This window comes from Lactuca serriola, chromosome 9 (genome assembly GCF_051521515.1).
Source record: "Lactuca serriola cultivar US96UC23 chromosome 9, Lser_US96UC23_V15, whole genome shotgun sequence".
NCBI lineage: Eukaryota > Viridiplantae > Streptophyta > Magnoliopsida > Asterales > Asteraceae > Lactuca > Lactuca serriola.
This window is the reverse complement of record NC_136416.1, coordinates 131,290,655-131,299,878: the sequence shown is the minus strand read 5'-3', so window position 1 is coordinate 131,299,878 and position 9,224 is coordinate 131,290,655. Positions and strand designations below refer to the sequence as shown.

At 39.5% G+C, this 9,224-nt stretch overlaps 1 pseudogene; it reads right to left on the bottom strand.

The window, feature by feature from the left end:
- Positions 1-6,301: 6,301 nt before the first annotated feature.
- On the bottom strand, positions 6,302-6,416 carry LOC145077368 (5S ribosomal RNA; annotated as a pseudogene).
- Positions 6,417-9,224: the final 2,808 nt, after the last annotated feature.

Genomic DNA, 9,224 nt, shown 5'->3' with positions numbered 1-9,224 from the left:
ACAGCTAGACCGACAGGTCTGTGGTGACAAATGTCATAACAGTTCCGACGCCTGAAGAACGTCGTTTCAGGCCAACTAGGTCATAGTATGGTTATAATAGCTCACATCAAGTGTTAACAAACATAGAATTTACGGGGAATTCGTGTAGATCAAACGAGTTTACGTAGATTTAAACTTGTCTTTGGGTTTTAAGACTACTTTTACACTTTACGGAAAATATCGGATTTTTTTGGAACTAACACTACTTGTACAAGAAAAAGCTTTTCATAAACCATCTACAAATGCTTATGAACTCACCAACCTTTGTGTTGACACTTTTTCAAACAACATGTATTCTCAGAAAATCACTAAACAGGTAACCAAGTGCTTTTGAGGATGGGACGTTAAGGCGTCAAACATTTCACGTTTTGTCAACATATTGTAATTGATTTGGAAACATGTAATTCATACAATGATGTAACTCTTTCAATTATATATATGTTGGTTGTGTTTACTTATTGCATTTGTTGTTATGATGCTATACATGAAGTCCTCCACCCCCGGACGTTTCCGCCATCCTTGGTTTGGGGTGTGACATTATCCTTGACTGGGACCGGCGTTGGTTTTCTTCGGGTAGTTACCTAGGGTTCTCTTCTAGTGTAGACATATTGAATTTCTACTCCGTCTTACTTCCGATTCTGACTCTGAGTGTCATCACTGTCTTACTTTTGATCCTGCCCCTGAGTGTCATCGCTTCATGATGGATGACTGGAAATCTCGGAAGTTCAGATGGATTTCCTACCGGTGTCCCTAAAAGGTATAGGCACTTGGTGCTTTCAATCGTCTCGTCCTAGTTCATTTATTTCCAAACTGGAAATCTTCTCAATGAACCTCTTCTAGGTCTGAATCAACTCTTCTGTCAAATACTGAAGTGGGTAGGGTTTTCTACAGGGTTCGTGTGAGAATGGAAATGTCTAGACAATCCTAAGAGATTATTAACATTTTACTGGGTGATCCACATCGAATCCTGCTCCAATTACATAGGGTACACAAATTATATATAACTTAGATCCGATAGGCCTTTGAATATGTGATACTATTCTATATCCACATCCAAACAAGGAAAAGGAAGTAGAGCAAAACCACACATTCTTAGTCTATGGGATCCTTATCATATATAACCTTGGAAGTATACCCTCTGTAATCATAGGTATATCAATGAGGGTCTTTTTAGTTTTTCACACAAGGTTATCTATGGATCCTAAAATACCCCTATGGTATTTTTAATTACTTGTTTGATTCTTAAATTTTGAATATGATTCTGGGAATGATGTGAGTCTTTTAGTATTCCAAAATACTCCCATAGTATTTTTAAACTTTATGTTTGGCTCTAGCATTCCTAGTTGGTAAGTTTCAGATTCGTTGCAACACCACCATCACTCCCAAGCACATGTTGGTCGCATCTCGAATAAATGTAGTTGATCAGGTTACATTTATTCCAGCTTACGATTACATAACTGCCCAGGTTTGACGGTAATGGTCAACATCCAAAGACTTTTATTTTGTTCTTCTTGTGATACTTTGTTCAAGTGTTTAGATTATGGATGTTCTTATACTTTGGTAAAATATGGTTATATTTTAAAGTATAATTCTTGTTCAGAGTGTTTTATCCCTATGTATTTATAGGCTGTATATCTTTTATGAATTGATATACTGAGCTCACTATAAACAATGCTCTGATACCAATCTGTCACACCCCAAAACCGGAACGGCAGAAACGTTCTGGGGTGAATGACGTCATGTCAAGTATCACAACATATGCAGTATAGTAATCAAAGTACAACAACCATTGCATTAATAGCAATAATTTTACATAGTTTACATTTCATAGCAACATCAAAGTAATACAAGGAATAATATAGATGCGGCTCGGTACTAGGCTGTCTTCACAAAAGCTCCCGGTATGTACCTGTCTATCGCTGACCTGAGAATACAAGTTATCTTGAAAGCGAGTATCAGCATTTTATAATGCTGGTGAGTTCATAAGTATTTAGTGTCATTTGTATAAATATGCATTTTTATTCAGAATAACTTTATGAAAGATAGTAGTTTAGAATCTACAGTGTATTAGCGTCCTTTCCAAAAAATCCTATATTTTCTAAAAAAAAGCAGTCCTCTACCAAGACCCGACAGACTTCTGTTTTAAGGAGTAATTTTCCCCAAAATACTAATATTACCAAAGTATGGTATTGACTTTAAAGAAGATATGAGAATATCACTAGTAAAAATACTAGGGGAAAAATAATATATGCCTCAGCAGTAATACTGTTGACTAAGGCAAAAGAAATCATAGACTCCAGGAGAGTATCAAATGAATGATATGCCTGGCTCAGTCTAACAAAGGAAACACAGTCTCCTGACGATATCGAATGAACGCACAGCTAGCAAAGTCTAAAACAAGGAAATACAGACTCCAGACGATATCAAATGAACGACACAGCTAGCAAAGTCTAAAACAAGGAAATACAGACTCCAAACGGTATCAAATGAATGAAACAGCTAGCAAAGTCTAAAACAAGGAAATACAGACTCCAGACAGTATCGAATGAACGACACAGCTAGCAAAGTCTAAAACATCCGGTAATCCTAAGTGGGTTGTTTTAAAAATACCGTGTTAATTCTCGTTACCTTAAGGCCATGAATTATAAGGTAAACATGGAGATACTCGTAACCATACTGATTGACAATAGAGTACTTGACGCCCTACAAGCGTCGGAATAAATGTGACATTTTTCACCCCTTGGCTTGGTAGGGCGGAGACTGTAGCTAGCAGTCAGGGTGCGGGAGTGTCAGTCCCGTATAGATCTATACACGCAATGCCCGCTCTCCCTCCAGGAGACTCTGGTTACCAACTTGACGACGGGGAGATCCGTGTCTTGAAGATTCATCTCGTATTTTGAATTCTATTGTAAGTACTAGAATAACGATGTAGACTCGCGAATAAACTGACTCCTTTGGAATTCTCTGGACTAGAAAGAGTAAGTAGAATCTCCTAACTATTCCTATAATAGTTACTAGTGTCTCTGATCTACGAATGATGAATGGAAGGATGCCCTTGCTACCCAAGGGAAATGAACTGGTTGATGGAAACCTTTATGTCCATATATGTATACATGATATATAACTAATGTTTAAACGACCTTCGGACGGATAACTAAATGGCCTAGTTAGGGAGTTTACTCTTCAAGAGTAAAATCTTTATGGAGATTTCGGCCCTAAGACCATATCCCCATGAGTTTACGGTCGTAAAATCATGGGTAGTGTGTTCTTGGATGCTCAAAGGTCTTATATCACTTGTGGAATTAGGCTAGGTTCATTTCTAGGGCATAGTAAGGGGTTATTGATCCAAATGAACCATTTAAGGGAGTTCACGGCTGTAAACATAGAGTTTACGGCCGTAAACTCTCACTTGGTCCTTCAGTTTATGAATTAAGGTCTTAAATGGAACAATACAAGGTTCTATGCATTATTTCAAGCCATATGGGGAAGTTAGGGCATCATTTGGCTTCATTAAGGGAGTTTACGGCCCATGGACCAACCCTTGGGGGGTTTACAACCGTAAACTCCTAGTTCCTTAGTTTCTTTGATGTTTAAAGGCCCTACTTTATTTATGGTTGATTCTAGACATTTACCCAAGCCTTAGGAGGTGTTTAAGGGCAAATTTAACACCTTAAAAGGTGTTCACGGCTCATGAAGAGGGGTTTACGGTCCAAGAGTGTTCTTGGGCCGTAAACTCATGTTTACTCTCCATATGATAAGGTTTTGGTGTTCTAAGCTCATATGTGCAAGTCCACAAGTCATATCTAAGCCCTAGGAGTGATTTAGAAGGGTTTTGGGGCTTCAAAACCCCACTTATGGGTGTTTGCGGTCCAAGAGTGTTCTTGGTCCATAAACACATGATTTTGCCACTTTTGGATGTCTTAAACACGAATTTGCATGTTAAATGAGCTAAACAACAAGTTAGGGTAGATCACTTACTAGTTTGGGGCTTGAAAGAGGCGTTTTTGGATCGAAGGCAACTTGTAGAGAGAGAGAGAGTAGAGAGAGGGTGGAAAGTTTCAAATGGAGTCCACTCACCCTTATATAGGGTTTGAGTTTGTGGCTCGGAGGAAATCTACCCGATACTGACGTTAAACGGGGCTTTTAGTCGCAGCCGATTAAATGGTCGTAATTGGACCTGGCTGTAACTAAAATTTTTCAAGGGAATATTGAGGGTGTTTCTAATTTGTTCCAAACCTTATGAAGTCATAAAAAGTCCCAATTTAATTAACCTACGCCAAAAAGGTTAACGGACACATTTAATAAAGCTAGTTTTATTAATGGAAGAAGAGGTTAAAATGACGGGATAAATTTCGGGTTGTCATAGTTTACGGCTGTAAACTCATGGTAAGGAGTACCATTTCATGAAATGAAGTCCTTAACTCAAAGGGGTAAGGTTCACTAAAATCCAAGGCTCACTAGGGTGTTAGGGTGTTATTTGCACCCTTAAAAGGGGTTTACGGCCCAAGAACATGCCTTGGCCGTAAACTCCTTGAATCCCTTGATTTTTTATGTTTTCTAAGTCCCAAACATGATAAACCTAGTGCACAATGAGTTGGATCAAGAGTACTTACGATCTAGGAGCTTGAATGGTCGGTTTTGGCCAAGAAGTGTGTGTTCTTGGTGTTCTTGATGAAACTTGAAGATCTACAAAATGGAATGATTTCACGGATGAAATCATGTAAGATTACTAGTTCATGCAATATATCAACTAGTTAAGATGATAATCTTACGAGATTTGAAGATCGGGGACGAAGACCGGGATGATACTTGAGAGGATTTGGGCCAAATGGAAGGAAGGAATGAACAAATGGCCACCATTTCACCATATAGGCAAGTGTTTACGGCCCACATGGAGTTTACGGCCGTAAACTCCCATGTGTTGGCCGTGAACTCCTTGCAAGGGTGTTTAAGGTCATTTCCTTGAGCTATAACTTCAGTCGATAAACCCCGACACTTATTCCATAAGTGTACAAGGCTCAGAACGCTGAAATAAACTCCTAATTGTGCTAAAAGATAACAGAAATGAGTTTGACTTTCAAAGAAGTGTTAGGCTGAACTGGATGGACAATTTCGGGTTGTCACATCATCCCTCCGTTAGAGGGAATTTCGTCTCGAAATTAGAATTTAGGTAAGGAAGTAGGCATGAATAATCGAGCAGGAGGTGGGGAAACTTCCTAATCGATTGGTTCTCGCGCTCATAAGTGAATTTGGGTCCTCGGTTGGTATCCCAACGAACCTTCACTAATGGGAGGCGGCGTTGCTTTGTCCGCTTGACCACTCGATCGATGGTCACTACGGTTCTTCCACGAAGGTGAGATTCTCGTTGATCTCGGGATTACGAGAATCCTGACGGAAAGGTACGTTTTCAAGTTCGAGACATGAAGGGTAAAATGTACGATACTAAGTTTGCGGGGTAGGTTGGGTTTGTGAGTTATAGGACCGATTCTGGCAAGAACCTCGGAGGTCCTAACTATTTTGGATTTAGCTTACCACACTTTCCGAAGCGTATCAAGCCTTCCCAGAGTGAGACTTCAAAAAGGGTATGGTCTCTCACTTGGAATTCTAAGGTTTTTCTTCCTCTTTCTTGTCTTCCCAGTCAAGGGCCACTCCATTCTGAGTCAAATTCATAAGAGGTTTCGTAATCCGCGAGGAGTTATGAATGAACTCTCGACCGTAGGTCAGCGAGACCTAGAATTTGGCAAAATCTCGTCGGTGTCTTCGGTGTTGACAAATTCTCAACGGTTTTGATTATTGGAAGGGTCCTCAAAATCCACACATCACTAATAGTGTGCTTTAGGAATTCGAATCTTCCAATCTAAAACTCGCATTTAGAGAACTTCGCGTAATGTTTCTCTAATCGTAATGTTTCCATGGTTTGTTGTAGATGCTCTTTATGATTTCCTTCTTACTACGATAGTAGGTAAGTAAGTCATTTATCAGGACAAATAACAAACTGATCTAAGTAAGAATGGCGTACCCTATTCACGAAGTTCGTGATTACTACGGGCGTATTGATCCTATCTGAGGGGGTATCACTACGGCTCGTAGTGTCCGTATCGAGTTTGGAAGATTGTCCTCAGAACATCCTTCACTAACACTCGCAACTGGTGATATTCGGATCTTAGGTCCATTTCTGAAAGGTACATCGTTCCTTGCGGTTGGTCAATTGATTCATCTATGCGTGGCAGAGAGTGATGATTTCTAATGGAAGTTCTGTTGAGGTATGCACCACGAGGACTTCCCAAATGTTACCCATACTAGTACTCTCACCCATGCACGCTTAACTACGGAGTTCTGATGGGATCCGGTGCATTAGTGCTGCTATGATCACACCCTCTAAAGTCTGTCTTCTTGAAGAATAAGACCAGAGCTTCCAAAGGTGAGAAGCTTGGTTTTTTCATTCTGCTGCTGAGTAGTCGTTAAACTGTCCAGACGGTTCTTGTATCATTTTGATTCTGGCCAAGAGAGGAGTTATTATACATGAACACTTAGCTTATACACGTTATGATATAACCAAGACGGGGCGGATAATAAAATGTGTGATTCTACTCTAGTCCCACATCCCAACAAGGAAAAGAAACTAAGTTAGAAATCTCACATTCTATTGTCTACCAGGTCTTCGTTATATATAACTCAGGAATGTATAAGCGATGGAAAGTCATAATAATAATCTTCTTACGAATCTCTTTTGATGAACTAAGATTTCTTAGTAAAGGCTACTATTGACTCTGGATGTACGTAGATCGTTCAATGAAGAAGTAAGAGTATGATCTCGAAGGTTTGACCTACATCCCTATGATGCAGTCCTAGTAAGGAGTAGAAGTAAGTTCGTAGAATGGTCTCAAGACGTTTGGCGTTCAAGCCGGGGTATTGTTGGTTGGTGAATAACATGATCCAACCACTGAAAGAGACTTGGAAATGTCTCCGGAGTTAAATTACTTTAGTCCAATGACTTGACTAAAGCATGTTTCAGATAGACTCCAATGAAGGTATGATGAAAGCATTTGAACAAAAGAGTGACACATAAGTTAGCCGACTGCCAATATCGTCGATGTTTAAGATGTAATAAGATCGGGAAAATTGACCCTGCAGAGGGTCTTACATCACATCTGAAGTAGGAAAAGTCCTTGACAGCATAAAGGTCTAACTAACAGTGCTTACAGTACAAGGTAGTCACATAGGAAAGTGCTACACAGAACATAGGCAGGAGCACAGTTCTTTAAAACAAAGAAGGAAAGTAAAGTATCTCTTAACGGCGACGGTCACCCCTATGGTGAACCCTTAGTTCAACTAGTTGACGTTCCATATCAAGTAGGTATCTTTCGTACATCCTATAACGTACTCAGAGCTCTATGACTTCGGCTCGAGTTTCAGCTAGGGCTTGAAGCAGGGTTTCATGGTTTCTCTCAGATCTCTCATAAGTGTGTTCAAGGCGATTGGTGCGAATGGTATGCATTCCTGCGTTGGCATCAACCTCCGCGATACGTTGGAGAGCCGTTTTGCCCTGAATTTCGTTTCGAACAACTCTACGGATCAGGATTTGTAGAGCTCTGTCTGCTGAGCTCCCTTCGTTTACGTTGTAGAAGCTTCAGTCTCCATTAAACGGCGTAGACTGATCTTGATCTTCGCTCCATGTTTCCAAGCATCCTACCCAAGGAGGCGTCGGACAATGAAAAGTCGGACGAGGGTTAGGATTTGGAATGGGAGCTACCTGGGGCAGGTTCTCAACTTCGGGTTCGGAGTTATCACCATCCGAAAAGGCTTCATCATGGTGATCATTCAAAGGGATTGGATGATCATTCTTGGGCTCTTGTCCGACCCATCTAGCATTGCCTTCATTCGGAAGGTACTGGTTGTTGTGGGGATGGAGTCCAACCATGTTATCTACGCGAGAATTGGGGTCAAGAAGTATTTCTTTAGACGAACTATCTAGATAATTATAAGAAGATCTTTATTAGTTACGTCACTATTTGTAAAGTGTATACCGATTATATGTAATCAACAGGATAGGCCTTCGAATAAAAGACCTTAACTCCAAATTCACGAGGAACAGGGGTAAAGCAAAATTTCACAGATTTTGAGTCTATATCATCCTAGTTACATATAACTTAATGTATCCACTTAGCAACTATTGACCTAGTACTGAGGACCCTCTTTTTCTTTAGTTCTCAAAGTATAAAGTGCTTATAGTAAGACCAAATACCCCTATGGTATTTCATTGTGGTAGTGTTGGTAAATTTTTAAACATGCTGCCACATCACAACCATTCTTGGGCATATGCTAATCACTCCTCGGACTAGCATAGTTGATCAGGCTATGCCACTCCCAAGACTGACCATACATCCCCGAGCTTACCTGTGATATTCAACAATCATAATATTTTTGTTCTTGTCATTGTGACACGGATTTTAGTATGAATGCAGGCACGTATATTCAATCAAATATTTTATTATTTAAAGTATAAACTCTTGGTTAGAGTATTTTTAATCCCATTGTAGTTATAGTTAGTATATCTTTTATGGGTTGATATACTTAATTCGCTATAAACAATGCTCTGATACCAATCTGTCACACCCTAAAACCGAGAACGGTGGAAGCGTTCTGGGGTGGAGGATGTCATGTAAAGTATCACAACAATGCAAAGTAGTAAACAAGCAACAACATCATCCATTGCATTAATAGTATAATTATAATTACAAGTGTGTTCTTTCATTGTATACAACAACATGATGAATAATCAAAATAAAAGACGAGTCTGAACTGCTCCGTCTTCACAAAACCTGGTCGTCGTACCTGTCTATGTGTGACCTAAGAATACAAGTTATTTTGAAAGCAAGTATCAGCCAAAAAGCTGGTGAATTCATAAGTATTAATGTGTCTTTGATTTGTAAAACTTTTAATGAAAGACTTGAAATTGTTTTGAAAGAAAGTTCGTATAAGTATGAAAATGTTTGTAAAAAAACTGTAAACATTTGAAAAACCCTATAAATCCCTATGATTCCTACTAGTATAAAAGGAATTCTTCTACCAAGACCCGACTGTTTTGAAAGTAGTCTTCTACCAAGACCCTACTGTTTTGAAAGTACTCTTCTACCAAGACCTAACTGATTTGAAAGTAGCCTTCTACCAAGAACCGACTGTAC